General features: G+C 43.2%; 1 protein-coding gene across 1 annotated transcript in view; it reads left to right on the top strand.

Moving 5' to 3' along the window:
• maml3 (mastermind-like transcriptional coactivator 3) overlaps positions 1-20,429 on the top strand; it is a 153,881-nt gene that overhangs the window by 15,822 nt on the left and 117,630 nt on the right. The gene's annotated exons all lie outside the window — the stretch shown is intronic.

Raw genomic sequence — 20,429 nt, 5'->3', positions numbered from 1 at the left:
TTATAACCTCGTGCGTGGACTCGTACACACACTGACACACTGTAAAGAGAAAACAATACTTTAGTATGCTATAAAAACGCACAGCAGCTCACTGTTGTGCTTTTTCCCCTCGAGGGATCAGCATTTACAGGAATTAACTTCAAAGAATGGTATTTTGGTATATTTTTAGAGCAATTTGTTAAATTAATTGACTTGTGGGGATCCGTGAACTGCTATTAGAGACAAAAACGTCTTGTGGTTTGAGCAGCACAGCAGCTCTGAGAGTCATGTAGTCCATATTTGCCCTCAGATGCCGCCTATGCTTCGGAAAAGTAGACGTATTTATGTTTTTTTTTTGTTTCAATTAAGCTCTAAGAAAAGGTTTCCCAAGGTTATGGCATTTACACAAGCCTTCCTCGCAGATCCTTGTTCGTTTTTAGCCTTTTTTAGCAAAGAAAGCCAGTACAGCATGGAGGTCTTGAGCTGTGTACTTAAAGAGGATTTGGCTATCCCGAATCTGGGTAAAAATCTGTTGCGATCGTGCAAACTGTGGCTCCTTTAAGCTGTTTTCTAACTGAACTTGACTCATCCCTTTAATTTCCTCCAACGCTGAGAATGAACTACCCACCCCTGTGATAGTGAAGGGTAAAAGGCATCAGTATCCAGTGGCTGAAACATTTTGTACGGTGCTACAAGACTTGTCAAATGCAATCTTAGAGAAATTGATTTTTTACAAAATGTGTTGGAGAGAAAAGGTCAAGTCTGTCAAGATTTAATCCAGCAAGAGATAATGCATCTGAACAGTCATGATGAAACTGGATCAAATGCACCGCGTAGCACACTGGTGCTACAGAGCCTAGCGCATTTCCCAGAAGTAAATGAAACAGTAGATATATACACAGAAAGATCCAGATGTGCTGCTCCCTCCTCGTTATTCTGCCCTCTTTTTCTCTGCTACGTTCACTTGTGCTTGTTTTGGTTCGTGATGAGTTGAGCGTTGTTTGGTTGAGCTGAATTACTCCGTCAGCGGCCTGTCTCTAGATCACTTCCTGGATGGTTCCTAAAATAGAAGCAACAACGATCACAACCAAGGAAACATGCCAGCTGCTCTTTTCAAAAGCACTCTCACTTTCTGCCCTCTCTCTCTCACCGTGTGGTATTAACTGTATTCATCAAATACAGTTGTTAGAATCACAAACTGTCAGCCAAGACTTTTGACTGCTATTCACTGCGCGTTTTTAGGGTTATGCAAAATTTCAAATTATTTATTTATTAGAAAATAGAAGAATTCAACTGTTTATATTGTTTATTACTGAAAGCGTTTAGAATGAATAAAACTGTGAGAGTTTGTGCAGACCTGGAGGAGGGTGAACGAGAGTTTAGATCAACAGCTACAAAGTAATCTCACACGAAATGCTCAACCTCCGTTTGGGAAACAAACCACAAGAAGAGCGCAGCACACGTGCAGTCGGCTCGTTCACAGGTGCCACTTCTTTCTGCTGTTCCCTCAACAGTAGACTCGGAGAAAAGTCACGTAGTTTAATGGCGACGTTGCCAGACGGTAACGGTAACATAAACTCAAGTATGATGATCGCAGCTGCGAGTGAGAGGGATGCCTGGTTTATATTTTCCACATTAAATTTAAAAAAAAAAATCTGAATCTCTAAATTGAGAAAACAGATACTTTAAATATAGGTTCAAGTGGGCCAAAAGTTACCTTACTTTTTCATTAGTCACACAGTTGATTATTGTTATGATCATCCCTTTGTTTGGATGAGTTTTGCACTTCCCTGTTCGCCTCTCTGTTACAGAGATTTTAATCTGAAGGGACTTTCTGGAAAACTACAGGTGCAGCACAAAGATTCAATAATAAACAGGGGATGATATTTAAAGAATGACGACCTGAGATTAAGGCAAGTTGCACCACTTTTATCATAAATGTGACACTAAATAATGTGGACTGCACAACACTGGACATTATATTCTTCATTTCCAGTTAATACTTGTACAACTGCTGTTATTGTGTATATTTATATGTATATTTCTTCATACATTCTTATATATTTCCATACTGTGTATTGTGTATTTTGTTGTACAGTTATTTTATTTTCAACTCTAATTTATATATTTTATCTTATTCTTTCCCAGTTAAATTTACCCTTCATTCTAATTTGTGTTGTACAGTTATTTCATTTTTAACTTTAATTTTTATATTTTATTTTATTTTATTCCTTCCTAGTTAAATTTACCCCTTTTTAATTTTCACATTTATTTCCTATCTTATTCATAGCCTCTTCTTTTTTTCTTTAGGTCACGAGCAGTTGTTTAAGCATTTCACTGCATATCGTACTGTATATGACTGTGTATGTGACAAATAAAATTTGAATTTGAATTTGAATTTGAAGCCATAAAGAGCGGAGCTTCCAGTCCTACCCGCTCACTTTATTTTCCCAAGAAAGGGTAAAAACTTTTTTCCAGTGAGCTTTAATACCTCTGTTGGCTAAATTTCTTTCTTGTACAGTGAGTGCAAGGATAGCTAAGCTAAGCTAACAAGGAGGCAGAAAAGATGTCATAAATATTCCTACAGAAACCGATTTTTTTTTAAATATTAAACCTTTCCTTGAAAATTTAAGTGCATGCTAATGCAAAACACTGCGTTCTATTTTCTGGGACCTTGAAACTGTCAGCGCGGTGTCACGACCGCCACGCGGAGAATGTAAACAGGCAGCGACGACTGATGTGTCGCTGCATTCCTGCTATAAACGGCGGCCCTGCTGGACGGAGTGCTGGAGATTCCCAAGATACCGTTGTGCAGTTTGATAGTAGTGGATATGACACTTGGCTGGTAGTATTGTTTCTCCAGAAAGTTTTACTGCCTTTTGCAAGAATGCGTATCTACAGTATGTCATTTCGTCTGTCTCTGTGTGCGTCTTAGTGTGTCTGTTACACGCTCCGTGACCCGACTTCACTTCTTTCTTGTCGACACTCTCGGCAGTGCGTCTTTTTTCAGTTTTTTTCCTCCCTTCACCTTTCAGGCTCATCGCCCGCTCCCCCCTCTCCCGTCTCAGTCTTTCTGCCTGTCAGCCTTTGCGGATCCCACCATCTTCTCATCCTCTGTTATCTGTACCTCCCTTTCCTCCTCTCTGTGCCTTCTAGTCTGCTCTGGCAGAGACTGAGGACTCTACTGAGGAGACGAGATCGGCAGATGTTTACCCGGCTCTCTGCTGTCACAAACCGTTCACTTCAGTGTATCAGCAAAGCACTGGAACTCACAGGATGATTGCAGAGTAGTAAAAATAGCCAAGAAAAAACTACATTTCCCTGAAGATTTTGAGCAGATTTGGGTCAGACGTGGTTTTGATTTTTGTCAAGCAAGCTTTGTGGAGTTAGAGGCTTAAAGCTCAGCTGAAACTCTTTAGTGATAATGCCCTCAAAGTCTGTGAGAAGTTGTAGCAGTTTTAAAATGCGACTGAACGCAGGGGAAAGCAGTGATTATGCTCTTTTTAAAGCTTTGTAATTGACACTTTTCCCGATTCGTGAAAACAGCGAGTCTGGGATTCTTGCTTTATTTTCGGCTTGTTGACAGTTAAGGAGCCATTGGTTTTTTTTTTTAATGGATACTTAATGACTCCAGCTCGAAACATAACAAAGAAAGCCCCCCTCGAGGATCCTAACTGTCAGCCAGCGGAAGTCCCCGGAGAGAAGGAAAAGTCCTAATCTTTGTTATGCACATACGCTAAATATTTTTGGAACATTAACAGTATATTTTCCACATCATTGCTTTTCCAGTTCATTACACCTGTGTGCAGAAGAAAATGGGTTGGGGAAATAAAAACAATGTGGTATTTTAAAATGCCGACTCCTTTCAGCGCGCAGACAGCAAGAGAGCGAGATTCTTTTACTTTTAATGTCTTAAATCAGACTGGAATCACTCTGGGAGCGGACCTTATCCCTCATAACTTTTAGACATACTAAAGACGTCTAAAGCTCTCTTCATATCTCAGATGTAGAATCACAGAGGTGCGTGTAACCTAGGCCTTTTGTGAAATTCTCATACTTGTGTTTAGCAATTTGGCAGACGTGCAATCTATATTTTGTGCAAAATAAAAAAAAAAATCTCATTATGACAAATAACTCTTCTTTCAGTTTGCTCTTGAAGTTAACACGAGAAAAAGAAGCACTTGTTTCATTCTGTAAGGCCTCATTTCCTCACTGTATGAGAAGAAACCCCATCAAGCTGGAGGTCCACTCTCAGTGTTGGGGAGTAACGGAATACATGTACCGCCGTTACGTATTTAAAATACAAAATATGAGTAACTGTATTCCGTTACAGTTACCGTTTAAAAAGGTGGTATTTAGAATACAGTTACTTTGTTGAAATAAATGGATTACACGGCGGTACTTCCCTGTTTCATATTGTGGCGGGTCAGGCCTTGTTTTGACAGCTATGTTCTGTTGTTCCAGGTGTTACGGTTGCCATGGTTACAGGGTGACGCTCTCTCTCTGCGTGTTTCCTGGGTGAGAGAGGCCTTTTTGTTGTTGTTGTGCTAAGCTAATAGGCAGAATGCTACAGGTATAGCACTAAAGAATGTAGCATCATAGGCAGTGTAGTCCGTGCTGCAGGGAGAATGGACTGCCATACCCGTTATGTGTCTGTGAGCGAGGGAGGGAGAAAAGGAAAAGTACGAGCTGTCATCGAGCAGAAACGGGAGCTGGAAGCATGTAAATATAATAATAACCACTGCAGCCAAGAAGAGAGCCTGACGAGCCCAGTTGTAAGTAAGCTATTAAGACTCGACTGTACACCGTGTTCGTGTTTTCCTCCAAAAACAATAAGTTCTGTTGGAGCAGCCTTTCAACGCCTCTCTCTGTCTCTCGCTAGCAAAGTAAAAGTAAACTAGCAAAGTAAAGCTAGTTTTCGGCTACGAGCCCGACACAGAACCCACCGTATTAGCCAGAGGTCCCTTTACTACGGTTCGGAGCCGCGGACCTTCAGTAACAGTAATAAATCACAACAATAGTACATTCATGTAGTTGTAAACAGCATGATAATATATTAAGTAATCCAAAGTATTCAGAATACGTTACTCTCATTGAGTAACGTAACGGAATACATTACAGAATACATTTTAGGGCATGTATTCTGTATTCTGTAATGGAATACATTTTAAAAGTTACCTTCCCAACACTGTCCACTCTAAATAGCATCATGTGGGTGAACCAGTACTGGTTAGGCTGAACCTCCAGTTTGCAGCTGATTTCACTAGACGAACGAGACCTACTGTCACCGGGGTCTTAGATTGCAGCTGGTAGCTGCAGTTCTTCTTCTGCTCCTGATAGCTGCTGCAAGCTGGAGGGCCACTCTAAGCAGCACCTGCAGCAGGTGGAGAACTGGTTCATTCGTGTGATGATATGCAGAGCTCAGTAAATCTGGAGTTCATTCGCTGGATGGGAGACAAAGCTGATCATGGCGCTCAGTCATTCATTCGTCACAAACTACTTAAATAACAATATAAATCACTAATGTGCACATTAGTTAGTCAATGTGCGCTGTACTTGCATTGCACCTGAAGTGGCTTTGTTAGATAGCATTACTGAAAAGAAGATGAAGGTGGAAGACTGAACATTTATACCATTTTGAACAACAGTGTATGAATGCATCTGCACTGTTGCCCTTTATGTACCCGCAGGGACAGCAAAGACTCCCATGGGGTAGGTCCTGCATGGTGACACAGATAATCACTCTCTTAAAGCAGGAAGCCCGGCTGTAGTGTGCCTGGTGACAGCACGCACATCTCAAAACGAGTCTCAGTGGCTGCTTTGGATGTGAGTGGTCAGAATCCGAATGATCCAGCTGTGGGGACTGTGACGCAACCCAACAGCGGGCCGGTATTTGCATTTATTTCTCTGAGCGCGACTCTGTGTAACTCTCACGCTCACAAAGGCACAAAGAAGGGGAACCGCGCTCGTGGCGCATGAAACGCAGCTCTCCCGTTGGTGAGGAGGCGCTTTCTGCCCTGAAGGGGAAGCAGAGTTGAGAAGCTGGTAAAAGAAATGGCACGCAGCCCGAGCTGGTACAGCTACAGTCCACATGAGCACTCTCTCTCTCTCTCTTTGTCTGTCTGTCTCTCTCCCCCCTCGCTCCTCCCACCGAGTGGCTGTTTTTGTGGATTGTTCTCCTGCCGTTGTCATAGCGACTGTGATGCAGACATCCCGAACAGGCTGCCTGTCTGCTTGGATATGTCAAGTCTGTGTGTGTGTGTGTGTGCGTGTGATAAAACGCCAGAGTGCTCTTGGCTTAGAGAGGAAGTGTTTTGAGAATTATGTAATGTCCTCTTTTTTAAAAGGGGGGCAAACGTCAAGAAGAAGAAAAAAATGTCCTATTTGTCCGCATCTATGTTGCCGTCTGCTTTATTTCTCACTAAAAAGGAGAGTGTGGTGTATTAGCGCCATGGAGGTTGTGTTATTTTTCTCCACGTGTAGGTAGACGTTTATATCCTTACCGTCTCTTTTTGTAAGTAAGATGCCGTTTTTTTTTAAATGTGCACGCACTGTCAGGCTGTCAGGGTGACATGAGGCTCTTTCCTGTGCGTAAAGTTTCCACTGTAACTGTGGGCTCGGTGCCAGTTTCCACCATGGATAGACGGAGGGGTGGAAGGGGGCGGCTGAAAAAGGAGGAGGAGGAGGAGAACATAGGGATGGGATGGGAGGACTGAGCAAAACAGGAGAGAGAGAGAGTGAGAGAGCTCAGTGCCAAGTGGGAGGTGTGTGAATCCTTGTGATGCTGCCATTCTCCTGCAGAGAGCCCTGTTATTGGACATCATAAGGGGGTCTATAAATAGACCCCTAATCTGTGAAAAAGAGAGCTAAAAATAGAGACAGAGCAATGCAAACACGGAAAGAGGGGGACGAGGGAGTTTGCAGGCAGCAGTTTGACGATAACGACTTGGAAAGAGTTGCGAACGGAGCAAGAAAGTTCAGAAAAGTCTGGAAACACAAAGCAGCCACGGTTGTGGAAAAGTTTGATTAAGAAAAAGGGTCGTGGGTACCTGTAGCTGTAGGCCTGCTGCTACTTTAAGGGACCGAACTTTTGTCAGCTCACTGACATTTTGAAAACAAGTTTTCCTCAAGCAGCCACAATCTGGAGTTAATCCAGCACTCCTAATGGAGCGTTCACCATCAGAGAAAACGCTTTCTTGGTGGCGCATTCAAGAAAGCTTGGCTGTCCAAAGGCTGCTAAAGAGTTCAATTCAAAAATCTATATTTAGAGTTTTAGCACAGAAACATAAGTTACTTATACAGCTCTGTAAATTGTGCAACCTCAACAAGCCTCTGACCCACTAAATCCAACCCTAGCCTAAAAAGAAAATCTAAACATGCCAACGCGATGCTAAAGGTTCCAGCACCTGTGCTGAACATCTGACAGAAGCACATTTGTGTTTCAAACTCATCATGACGCCACGACTTTAATGGCTGTCTGAATTCAAAACACACAAGCTCCTTCTCATGGCTTAGCTACGGTCAAACGAGTAAAACAAGGAAAAAGGAATAAATAATATTCATGTAGAAAATGAGTTCTTTGTGTTTGAAACAAGCTTCAGTGTGTGGATCTCTGAATGCTTGCCTGACCCCTGAAAAAACTGCGCTCACGGATGAGTTAAGGCCGGGATCGTACTCGTGGACGAGCAGTTGTCAGTCTTGTGCGTTTCTCTTATTGGATATTGGAGTGAAGGGTATTCAGACATTAGCACAGAGCCATTGGACTACACTCGTAAGACTGTTTCAAACCAGCGAACCTCCACATTATCGTGCAGACATCATAGCAGTGGGTGGCACTTAAGGCGATTAGTATTATGTGTTTAGCCTGTGATGGATGGACGACCTCTTCACATTCACACACACTGACCCTGACCCTAAAACGGATAAGCAGTTAAGATGGATGAATGGATGTTTTGGAGACATTTTTATATTCTGTTAACTGCTACAACCAGTTTTTCAATGCTACAGGTAGCACACGTGCATCTACAGGTAATGTGCTGCACTGTGATTTCGGGCACATTCGTGAATGAAATGATCACTCGAATCACCACATGACACATGGGCGATACGGGGTCCTCGTGCCTAACATGTTTCTGTTATGAACACTGATTTTTTTCTTCGTTTTTACTGAAAACATGGAGCACAAGTGTGACTGCTTCAAAAAACAAAACAAACATAAAAGCATGTCTTAATTAAAAACCTGAAAAACACATACCGGATATGAAAATAGCCAATTATTCTGGCACAGCTGTAAACATGTCACAGTAGGTTTTTGCAAATCTGTGAAATCTGAAATCAGTTTACAAACAGAGAGCAGTCGGTTGAACCCTGGGGTTTGACTAGTCTTACTGCGTTTTTTTAAAGGTTGTATTAATAACTGTACTCAAAATGTGGTGTTAGCTGCAACTAGCCTAATAAACTTTAGCCAATCTAGAAGCTAGAGAAGGAAAAATGCACACAAAACACCGTGAATGGAACTTTTTACTACAATCACACACACTTTTCTGTACTCCCATCATACATCAGGGGTTCGGTATCTTGCCCAAGCATGCTTTGACAAGATGACCCTCCTAAGCCACAGTCGCCAACATTAGGGGTGGGTTTTGATAATCAATTTATCGATTACAATCGATTCTGGCTTGGATAACGTGATATCGATTCATTAAAATCCTGAATCAGTTTTTTAATATAAATTTATTTTGCCCGAAATGCCAGAATCTCAGTTTCGACAAACACCAAACAGCTAAAACAGTAAACGAGAGCAGGTACACGGTTTCTGCACAAAGACGTAAACACAAAGCGCGGACCCGCAGACGGATCAGAATCAGTGAGATGTCGCCTTTCTCACCCGACAGCATGGACACGGTCGGGGCTGAAAGCCAACAGCTCGCTGATTCCGATGTTTCGGCGGGTCTGCGCTTTGTGTTTGCGCCCTTTTTGCGCTGATTCTAAAGCTGTTAATTTGATCTCTCTCCAAACAATATTGACTGAACCAGCAGCAAAAGAAGATCCAAACTACGCTTCACATAAACATCGTCCTATATTCCCTCTGACTTTTACTGTTTTGCTTCCACCACAATAAAAATCACACTTCATGCACAGCTCTCTCTCTCTCTCTCTCTGTATACTTCAAGAACAGTTTCTAAAAATCTGTTTTCTGCATTATTCGCTTGCTTGTTACGCACAAGTCTACTGTTCTTACAGCGCTGTCGGCCGCTGTTTTTTTCCTTTTTACTTACTTCCAAAAAGAAAGCCTAATTTCTGCCGTTCAATAGGCTTCTGAACAAATTTAAACTTTTTAAAATTATGCAAAATGCAAAACGCTTAGCCTTGTCTCTAATAAAACCGCTGTAACCTCAGAGGTAATGTTCATATGTTAATTAATGGTTTTCTTTTGTTTTTGATGTACTGCAGAATATTTTTATAAAATCCCAGGCCAGGAAAATCACCTTTATGTTTTTCGGTGTTTTATCTTCAGCTACTTTGACACAAAGGCCTCTGCTGTGATGCTCACACCTTTGATAAAGTCTGGAAAGTGTCAGCTTCCTTTTTATAGATACAAAAATATGTAAATGTACTGATCTGAATTATAATATTTCTGACTGTCTGAGACAAAATTTCCCAGATTCAAATCAAATTGAATCAAATCGAATTGAATCGATTCTAGAAATCAGTGACGATACCCAGCCCTAGCCAACATCCAACATGAGGGCGCGTTCCTCCTCCCTCAAGTTTAAGAGCATTAAAAATAACCCAAAACTATAGTTTGTGTGTGACAGTATTGTGGCAGTGGAAACCTTTTAATTCACAACATACATTAGTGTCAAAACTTTAGGCTATTTCTTGTTTTCTTCATGAGCTGCCAGCACATTTAAATCTGTTAAAGAGTCTTAATATAGCGATGTCATCATAAAACAGGGCACTTACGCCTTCTTGCCCTCGGATTGCTTGACGTCGCCTCATACACTATTAGAAAGCCTTCATCCCAACAGCGCATTCATCTAATAGAACACACAGGTGTAATTACATCAGATCTACCTGGGCTTTAATCACGGGGCAGCGGGAACACACACAGTCAGCATTTTTACCGGCTTTACAAGCCTTTGTTTTTCCCACTTTTGCACTTACTGAACACCACTTTTCCTCCAACACGCAACTGTATAGTTTTCTCATTGCTTGTAAAATCAGCCGCTCTGCCGCCACTAAACCTATCCATGTTTGCGATTGTTCACCATCTCTTTCATGCAAACGAGCTGATAGCTAGACTGGAAAACGCTGGGTTGATTTGTCGAGTTGATAACCACCTTTGTGTGGCCACTTACTCTACTGACGTTAGGGTAAGTGAAGGAAAAGATATATATGATGAACTTGCCGTACAGTACAGTCATCTGGCTTTCTGTATCACTGCCTGAATTAGTGCAACTTCTTGTTTTTTCCCCCCTCTTACTTTTTCAAGAACGCACAGAATGAACACTTTTAGACTCGCGGCAGTAATGATACGAATAACCGAATCACTTTTGTCTGTCCTTGATAAACAGACGTAGATGTTGCGAAACAGATAATGTCAGGTTAGCGATTGCTTGCATTAAATGGCTGCAAATCGGCTCCTGTCACACAAGAAGGAGTTGCTTGATAAAATGCCTCTGACAACATTAAAGGCAATTAAAGGTTTATGATGATGGATCGCCTGTGTCAAGCGGGATTCCTGTGTCTACAAGTCATGTGGAAATCAGTGGCTGCAAAGCGGCGTGCGGGTTTATTAAATCATGTCGAACGCTAAGGTGCAAAAGTGAGAACTACGGGGACTCGGTGTGAAGTTTCCTCCTGATTTCCAACTCCTAAGATAAACTTTGCAAACTTCGACTCTCCTCCAACCTCTCCACCTTCTCTCATTCACAGCGAGTCTTTAATTATGTTCGCTTGCTGAGTGAGTGGGGAGGCTGGGGGGTGCATGTGTGTACTCTACAGTCGCCCGCATGTTTAAGCCTGTAATTAGTGTTCTTTAAGACGACAAAAATTCTGAGAAAATGTTAAAAAAGAGCAGGCCGAGGCGCGTGCGCGATCGCGCGCGGGGCAGGCGAGAAGTGAACGGAAGAAAAGAAGGAGGCTGCGCCACAGTCCTCCTTAAAAATAATCTTTGCCTCTGCTCTCAGAGCTTTGAGAAAAAGGTCACCGAAATGTTGCGGCGGAGAAGAAAAGGTAATCGTTTGTCACGACTGAGCACATGTCGGTGTGTTCGTCAGGACTTAAAAGGGAAAGTTACAGAGAGAGTGGTGGACTTGCTGTGAATTTGAGTATAATGAGGCTATATTTAAAGCTGTATGTCTGCGTGTGTGTGCGAGCGCGTGTGTGTGCTCTTCACAAAGTGACTCATCTTTTGTATTTGTGCACACCGAGTAACCCAACCCAACCCAGCGAAGCAGCAGAGCAGCACTCTCGCTGGGCCTGCCGTTTCTTTCCTGTTATTTTCTTCGTTTTTTCTCTTCCTTCTCTGAGACCCGCGTTGCCCTTTCGGCCATTTTTTTCTTCCCTTCTTTCCACGTTAGCTTTTTGCCCTCTCATTCCTCTCACGTTTCTTGCTGACTCTGCTGACTTTGTGGCTCTGTAGCTTTTTCTTGCAGTCATAAACTCTCACCAGGGTTTGTGTCTCCGGTTTGTCACAGGCAGAGTGAAACCGCTTCGTCACTTCCCCCCTTGAGCTTCAGGTTGCGTGAGGTCTTCCTGCCCTCCACTGGGGTTCCAACACTGCACTGAGTTTCTATGAGGGTGCAGCTGCAGTCCACGCACAGCTTGGAACTCATTTAACAGACGTTAATGTGAAAACAAGCAACCAGTGCAGCCGACTGATGATATAAATGCTGGAAAAAAAACCCTGTGAAATGTATGTGATAGGTCCCTGTTGTCCAATGGGGGGTGATTTCAGTGCATTTCACGATGTAGCACAATCAGCACACGCAGGTGCAGTCACTAGGTCTTTGCCTCAATCCATATTGCTCCTTTGGGTGCGCATGTGTTTGCTGGGTTCATTGTGTCAGCACTAACTAGGTGACTGGGACCAGAAAAAGTCCCACAATCAGGACTCCTCAAAGAAAAATGTAAGCTGTGAACTGGATCAGAGCTTTTGTAGATCTTCTGAAGTCTTTTTTTTTGCTTTGCAACTTTGGCTCAAGTTACCGTAGGTTGGGGATTCCCGAACGGTTCACAGACGAACACAACAAAGAAAGTAACATTTGTCTGTCACCTTTTCTCTTTTCTCTCGGTTTATAGCTGTCAGCACCATCTGTAAAGATTTGGTGCCTGCGTCACGTGACGAGCAGCACAGCTTCTGTGCGCGACCACCGCGCCTGGTCGTGTAGTATCCTCAAAGGTTATTTTTGTCCGAGATGAAGTAGCAGACATGGTTGCTGTTGTCGTCTTTTGCTATGTGTGTGTTTGTCCCGTTTGTACCGCAGCGTCTCGCAGCGCCAGCCACGCTTTATCGGTCTGACGCTCAGTAGTAGCGCGTTACATCCTAGTGGGCGCCGGTGAAAACGAGGGGAACGTATTTCAAAGCAAGAATTCACGCCTGAATGAACGACAGGTACGTTGGAGGAATAACTGCACAAACCCAATCAAATATAACTCAGACGTCCTGTCTCGCTTTCTGCTGGAATATTTACTTACACTACATCATTTAGTCCCCCTGGCCTTCATCGGGAATGTGGCTAACACCCTTGCATTCCCATATAGTATTTGCACACGAAGGAAATGCCTTAATCGTTCCAACATTCAATGAAAGAACTACTGGGAGTAATCTGAGTAATGAGTCTGCCCCTTGCCTGTATATGTGCCAGCAGCCAGCCAATAGCACTAACAGGACCATCAATGGGACCATATTAATCTCAGATTACATCTATATAAGTTCAAAGTGCTTTGGATTCAGAGAAAAACACAGTGGGGTCTAATCCAAACACTGTGGTGCGTCAAAACAGAGCGTTATCGACCACCAGCCACTCATACTGTACACAATGAATGCAGTAAAATTGAAAGTATTAAGTATTCATAGGTTTGTCCAATCACAGCCCTATAGAGGTTACATATTACAGCTCTGAACCAATGACTATTTGGTCCATCTTTTTTTGCAGTCCTCTGATTGGATGTTGAAATGACTGGGACGTTTCCTATGTGTTTGTATGCATACACAGTATATAAGAATGTAGGGAGCAGACTCCATGGGAGACCGCTCAGCTGGCTGGGAGATGGAGGTCTGCTTAGACTTAGACTGGGGGAGTCAAAAATCATGACCATCGCTACTATTAAAGAGGTCTAGAACTAAATATATTAATTATTGGTGAGAGCTAGGGATGGGTATCGTTTAGGTTTTATCCAATACCGGTGCCAAACCGGTACTTTTGAAACGGTGCCGGTGCTTAAACGGTGCTCAAACCGGTGCTTAAAGAATGGAGAACACAAAATTGGTCCAAAAACCTCTCATGTTCAGCTGTTTTTTTGTAAAAAGATAACAATGTTAGCCTTTTCTGCAGCTATAGGGCATATATGGTATCACTCTTGGCTGGAAGCAGTGCTTAAACAATGGAAAAAACACAAACTTTGTCCAAAAACCTCTCATGTTTAAGTGTTTTCCACTTTTTCTTTGGTCATTTTAGCCTTTTTGGCCAGGGGGAAGGGAGTATCTGCCATCAAACAAGAAGACAGCCGCATGTAGCTATGATGATGTTTGCTAGTTCACCTTACATGCATTAATGTAATAACGTGGTTAGCCTACTCAACGTAAATTACACACGAACAACATTAAGCTACTCACGCAGAGAAGAACGGCTGCTGCTGCCATCATCATCCGTCATGATGATGCCAGGTGTTTCATCGGATTCGAGGTGTTACCTCCTTTGACAGTATCACAGTATCAGCTTAAAGCACTTGTTGCAGGCTGCTGAGTTTGCATATTTTGCTGTGAATTACAGCCAGACTTTTGACTGCTTCGCCTTGGGCATTTTTAATCTGTTGCTCTGCTCTAAAAGAACGTACGTACCTGGACCCGCCTACTATCCTCGGAAACATAAAATGATTGGCTAGAATCTAAAGTGTATCACAGCTCAGGAAAAAAAGCACCGAAATGTGCGCTGCGTTTCGGTCTGGTTACTTCCGCTTATGTCAGAACCGATACCGGTACCCATCCCTAGTGAGAGCATTTATTAAGGCACAAATGTGTGGGCAAAATGTTAACTAAGGTGTTGAAGAAAATGGCACATCTTTATTGGTAAAGATGTGGTTGTGCCAAGATGTCCAGCCCTTCTTTTCTATTTATTCACGCATCTCAAAGAAACGGTCTGTGAGTGTCTCTGCCTCTGGTCAGTCTCCCTGCCCACCCTTCTGCTTCCCTCTCTCCTCTTCCTCTCTCTGCTTTTCGTCTCTGGCTGTCATTCCACATTTATGACCGGCCTGTGATGTGTACCCAAGACCAACGGGGCACGGCAAGATGGCCACTGTTGCCCTGGCAACAGAGTGGAGAGCAGGAGGAGAGAGTGAGAGATGTTTTTTCCTCCCTTTTCCTTCCCTTTTTGGTCGGATGTTCAGGTTAGAGGGGAAAGATGGAGACAGCGGTGACACAAGAAGAGAAGCTAAAGCCTGTGCTCGTAATCGATATCCTTATGCTCTCACTTCTCGTTTTTTGGAGTGAGGATAGTTTTACTTTGTTCGTCGGTTATTTGACAGAGACCCCTAGTCTGTGGCGTCGGGGAGTGTAAGAGCGAGTGTGTGCTGCTGTGTTTGTGTGTAAGTAAGGGAGCACCGGTTGTGGTCTTTCGCTGTCTTTCTTGATGCGGTGCTGGATTAGAGGGGTTACATAATGCGCTCTGAGCTTCAAGCAGCATACGCTAAGAGGATTACCACAAGTCTACTAAAGACACTGGTCCACAGACACACTTGCACGCGCACGCACACACACCGCGTGCAGCCGTGCTCTAAAATGCAGTGTCCACCAGCGTGTACAAATATACTCACATGTACAACGCGGTGCACATCTTGTGTCATTTGTTTTGGCTACTCGCAAGGCTAACTATACAGATACTAATGGACACACACACTCAGTCTAATCTCACTCGTCTGTCACCAGCCACAAACACACAATAGAATTTTCTAATCTACATCTGACATCTAATAGAAAGTTCTAGAAAGTAATAAAATGATGGTTGTGTACCCAAAAAGAAGTGCAACCACGCTTAAAGCTGAGCTCCCTCTGTGGTTTTCCAGCCTGCTTCAGTTTTATTCCTATAGAGCTACTTCACAACAGCAATCATCACAAGGTGCTATATATTGTGAGGGAAAGTTCCTGCAACCCCAGTGGTCTGGCACTCCCCTATGAGCAAACGCTTGTAGACGGTGGCGTGGAAGAGATCTCCAGAGAAAACACCAAATGAGGGGGTTGAATGGAAAGAAATCTATAGGAGAGACCGTAGACAAAAGTTAACGACCTGAGACGTGGTATATAAACAGCCGGAGAGTGACAATGTCATCATTATAAATCATTATACGCACACTTTTGTTTACAACAGATAAAGTTAAAAAAACGAAACCAAGCAAATCGTTGAGAGAGAAGAAGAAGAGCGAAGCAAAGAAAACAAACTTGAATATGAGCACCTTCTCTGTATGTAACTGCTCAGATTTAGGTGTGATTATCAAGTTAAAGCACTAATTAACTACTATATTACATAAATATGGTGTAGGAATGGCTTTAAATTGTAGAATTTGCTTCACTAATTTATTTGAAGCAGCGAGTTTGTTTGTTTGGATGCAGTGTTTGTTTGATTGATATGTGACAGCGGGGATCGTTGGGAGATTTGCATGTAAAACACTGACGTAGCCACCGGGTTGGAAAAGTGAGGCCAGCGGGGGAGTGTCTTAACGTGCGGAGACCTGCTGAGGGTCGCTACACGCCGGTTCCAAAACAAATCTGCATCACTCAGAATATAATAACTTCATCTATTTTTCCATGAGTCATGGTGGTTTCGGAGGGTAAGATGAGATCAGATGGGTAGGGATGTTTTTATTGATCCCTTTAGGGAAACCCATTCAGGCATCCTGAGCAGGAGGAGCATTGAGCAGCCAGCACGCAGAGCCTGTGAAGCAGCTCTAGATATGTAAACCTGTGCCTTGATTAAAGGTAAAATGCAGGAGAATTTATCTGTAGCGTGTAACCTTCCTCCTGTGAGGCAACAGTGAACCATGTGCTGCTGAACGTCACGAGCTAAATTCACTCTTTCTGATCTCGTGGTCCTCTTTCAGTCTAAATGAGCAGATGTGATGCCTTAAAGAAAAGTCCAAAGAGAAGTTTCAAGCGTGACCTGTCACCGTCCTCTCACCCAAATATGGTTACTTCTCACTCCAGAAAACAAGGCCAGAATGCTAAGGACTTCCCAATAATAGTTGACGACCGACATCACGGTGGCTGCTTCCGCTTGCGTGGTTACGATCTCTTGCATCGTACGGTTTGAAGTCCATTCAGAAAATTTCCATTATAAATGAGTTTTAAAGTCAACGCTCTTTTGCGCTGCAAAAAGGAAGAGGTCTGTCTCGTGTTTGCTGTTACTTTAAAGGGAAGTGGTCAAGGCCACTTGTGCAGCCCTGTGATTCAAATCAGAGTGTGTCGCGTGAATCAGTGTAGCAGACCGTTAAATGTCTTCATGCTTTAGCATAAATCTTTACTAGGATGTATGTTCTGCATACATCCTAGTAAAGATTTCTGCATACATATGTTCTAAAAATTTTTAGCTTTTTAGTTGCGAGGGAAGCTAACGGGAGATCAGCTCTGAGCATGCTGTAAGTATGCAAAACACAGAAGCTCGGGGAAGCTGCTGCAAACACGGCAGAAAAACTTGGATATTATTTGGCAAAAGTGATTAAATTTGATCAGGCACCGTCTTTGATTCTGTCATCGGTGAAATAAATCTGCTGTTTACAGGCGACGCAAACGTGTCTCCTCCTGGACTTCATGTGGGTCCTGTTTTTGGAGTTAACTGATGCAGGATGTCTGTTGTTATTGATCGATACCCACATTTATACGTGCACATAGGTGCATGCAGACAGGTGTAAGTACTTGCCGTGGTTGTTGTCACTGCGACTGCTAGACCTCTGACCTCGCCTAATTGGAGTCATCCTGACCTCCTCTGGCCTTGGCCTTCAGGGAACAGGTTGCCTTGAAAGGAGGCAGAGGATCTGCTGGGTGTGTGTGTGTTTGTGTGCGTCTGCAGGCTAAATTGCATTTGCCAACAAGATCAGTGTCTAATCTTGTTGTGAGAGGACGTGAGTGTGTGTACTGGCTGCCACCCACTTGCCCTCGCTAAGGCACGATTGCCAGGTATCTACTCAACGTGAGCTCGTCTGGTTCAGGTTTTCAGGTTTTAATTTTAGCTTTTGATTCTTTCTTTGATTCTGATTTAGCTTCTGATGCTAAAGCTAAGGTGATAGCAAATGCATGTTAAAGGCAGGGGTTTGATAATTAGTGTAAATCTGTAAGTCTGCATCTGCAGCTAATGGACACATTCAAACAACAGGCCAGGTGAGAGGTCAGCAGGAGTGCACCAACCACAGTTTTAGAAGCTCGCACGTAAATAGCAGCCATGCGTGTGTTAATCTGCCTAACTCAGACAGGGAAAGAAAGAAGCTAGCTTTGGGGAGGGCTAGTGAAGTGGGGGGGGGGGGGGGGGGGGGGGGGGGGCTTGGAGCAGTTGGAGATTTTATAGGTGCGTAAAAAAACAATAGGAACCCTGGAGGAAGGAAGTAATGACCGACCAATCCCTTCCCCCCACATCTACACTCGTGCACATACCTGCTCCTCATTTCCTGCAGTAATTGACCCATCTCTCCTCTCTCCTTTATCCCTACAATTAAACCATCCTTACCTACTCACACACACACACATAACAATCGATGACCAGTCTCTGACCTGTCACCACATGCAAACTGAAGACACGCAGAGTGAGTGCAAGAGGAGAAGGTGAGGGTGCAGGGCAACGGGTAGAGATAAGAGGCTTTCTTATTATGTGAAGAATCTGAGGCAGGCATGGAGCATCACATTATTGATCAGGTGACACACGTGCATGCATTACGTCTGACGGACTTAGAGAACTGGAAAATTCTGCAACTGAAAAGACGGTGGTAAAAGTACATCTTTTTAAACAATTTAAGCTTATTTTTCAGCACGTTTTGCTTTAACAAATGCACCACATTGCTGCACTTTTCTCCACATCGCCTGGCAGAACTGCGTGTTTCTCAGACATTAAGCAGTCTTCACCCTGCCGGCTCCTTCGTGATGTCTGAGGACTTTGTCCGGGGAAGTTATAGGCGCGAGTGGTCCTCCTGTGGCTGGCAGCTCCCTCGCCTAAACCGAGTGCACACCAGCATGGATCTAAAGGACACCGTCTCCTGCCATATGTTATATGCGAGGGAGGGCAACTGCAGATAATATCCCGACTGAACGAAAACACTGTTTACGTCTGAACATTTTTCATTACCAGCTGTGACAGCATGGCCTTGTGGGTCTGCCTCTCTGTGTTGTTATGCAGTGTTTTGTTGGATCGGGTCATGTGCACGGATTCTTAAAAGCCCTCCAACCCATGCTGATATAAACCTGAAGGAAAGAAGGCTGCGGGTGCTGGCACTGCAGATGCTAGCCACACCATGCATCACGCAAAGGGCTCAAACATTTCTGCAGCAGATTATAAAGGATTGTGACTAACAGTCTCAAATGACCCTCAAAAATGATATTTTTCGTGGATTATTTTGTTTTCTGGGAATTTTCTTGATTTTAGTCTCTTCAGCTAGTCAGATATTAACTGGTAACTACCAAAGAGAAGGTCTGCAAGTTTTTAATGACAGCTTCAAAGCCATGAAATATAGTTCAGTTCAGCAGTTAGTCTCATTCTTCAGATATTCTTCTTCAGTAATATTTCTGGTTACAAAACTCTTGGTTGGTCTGATTCCATCTTCAAATAACATGAACTGTCAATGTGTGATTAACAAACACAGTAAAACATCATAAAGCTGCATTACTGGCACTATTTCTGGTTTAGTGATCCACCAGAGTAACAGGATATAATGATAGATCAGGGTTTTTCCCGGCTCGAGGTGAGTCTTTGGAGGGTAACCAAACAAAAACGCGCAAGTTCAGTCTATGTATCGTAAAGGTAACGAGCCTCTCCTGATATTTCTTACCACGTGATGAACAAATGTCTTATTTGCATGTAAATTAGTCTCTAGTTTTATCCTTTGGGTCCGACTAAAACTTTAGGAGGAACCAAATTTTGATTTATGCAGAAAAAAAGCCTCCAGATGACTTCACAGCCGCGCAGTATCTGCAACAGGTGTCGTCACTGACGCTGACGCGAGGACTGAGCAATCAGATTCAGATGTGGGTTTGTTTTGCCATCAGGCTGGGAGGGTGCGCACAGGTATTGTTCAGATGAAGCCTCACTTGTTGTGTTTTTAATTAAGCTGCATGCAGATTAGCCCGCGAGTTCCGACAAAGTCTCGGCAGCTCGTGTTGCTGCAAAACTATGACGCAAAAACAAAAAGTGAGTCACAGACACAAATGTATACTTGTAATTGATGGGTTACCCACACTCACTTAACAGTGACCTGTTCCATTTATGGTCGAATGGAAATACTGTTATTGCTGCCTTAGAAACGTTTATTTTTAAACAGAACAATAACTACGACCTTCTGTGAAGAGATAGAAGGTCGTGGTTATTTACACAAAGCTGTTATTTACTTTGTCACCTGCATTTTTGAGCAATTATGCAGCTATGAAGAGAAAACATTAGCTGTCTTTTGAGGCGGGGAAATATTTGCATACCGCTATTTAAACTTATCTCGCTGCAGTCGCGGCTTTAAATGTTATATGTTTGAAAAAGCTAACAGATTCCTGACCTGTTAACCCCGAGACTGCAAATTGCGCAACACCCGTCAACAAAGACAATCATGCGTGAAAGGTTTGTTGCACGGTTGTAGATTTGCTTCATCTTCCCCACACGAGAAGCACAAAGTGTATTTAAAGTAGTTCCCTGAGGCTGCTGCATCTGTCTTTGGTCACCGACACCTCGGGCTGTCTGATCGAAGCTTCCGGTGACCTCACCTGACACGTTCTGCTCGAAGCACACAAACGCTACTCAGCAGTGAACGATTATTACTAATATTGCAGGCGTGCCTTTCAGTTAACTTCTTTATTGCATGGCTGACGCTTATCTTTTTGCCATTTCGGCCTAAATCTTGGCCAGACGTATCAATAACAGCCAAGTGTGAAATGAAAGTTTTACATGGAAATCTTTGACTGTTTCTGGAGTCGGATGCTTCATGTTTCATGAGTCAGATGATATACACTGCAAAAACCCACCTCCTTAATACTAGATAAATACACT

This window comes from Neolamprologus multifasciatus, chromosome 6, assembly GCF_963576455.1.
Source record: "Neolamprologus multifasciatus chromosome 6, fNeoMul1.2, whole genome shotgun sequence".
In the NCBI taxonomy this organism is placed as follows: Eukaryota; Metazoa; Chordata; class Actinopteri; order Cichliformes; family Cichlidae; genus Neolamprologus; species Neolamprologus multifasciatus.
This window is presented reverse-complemented; position numbering and strand designations above follow the sequence as displayed.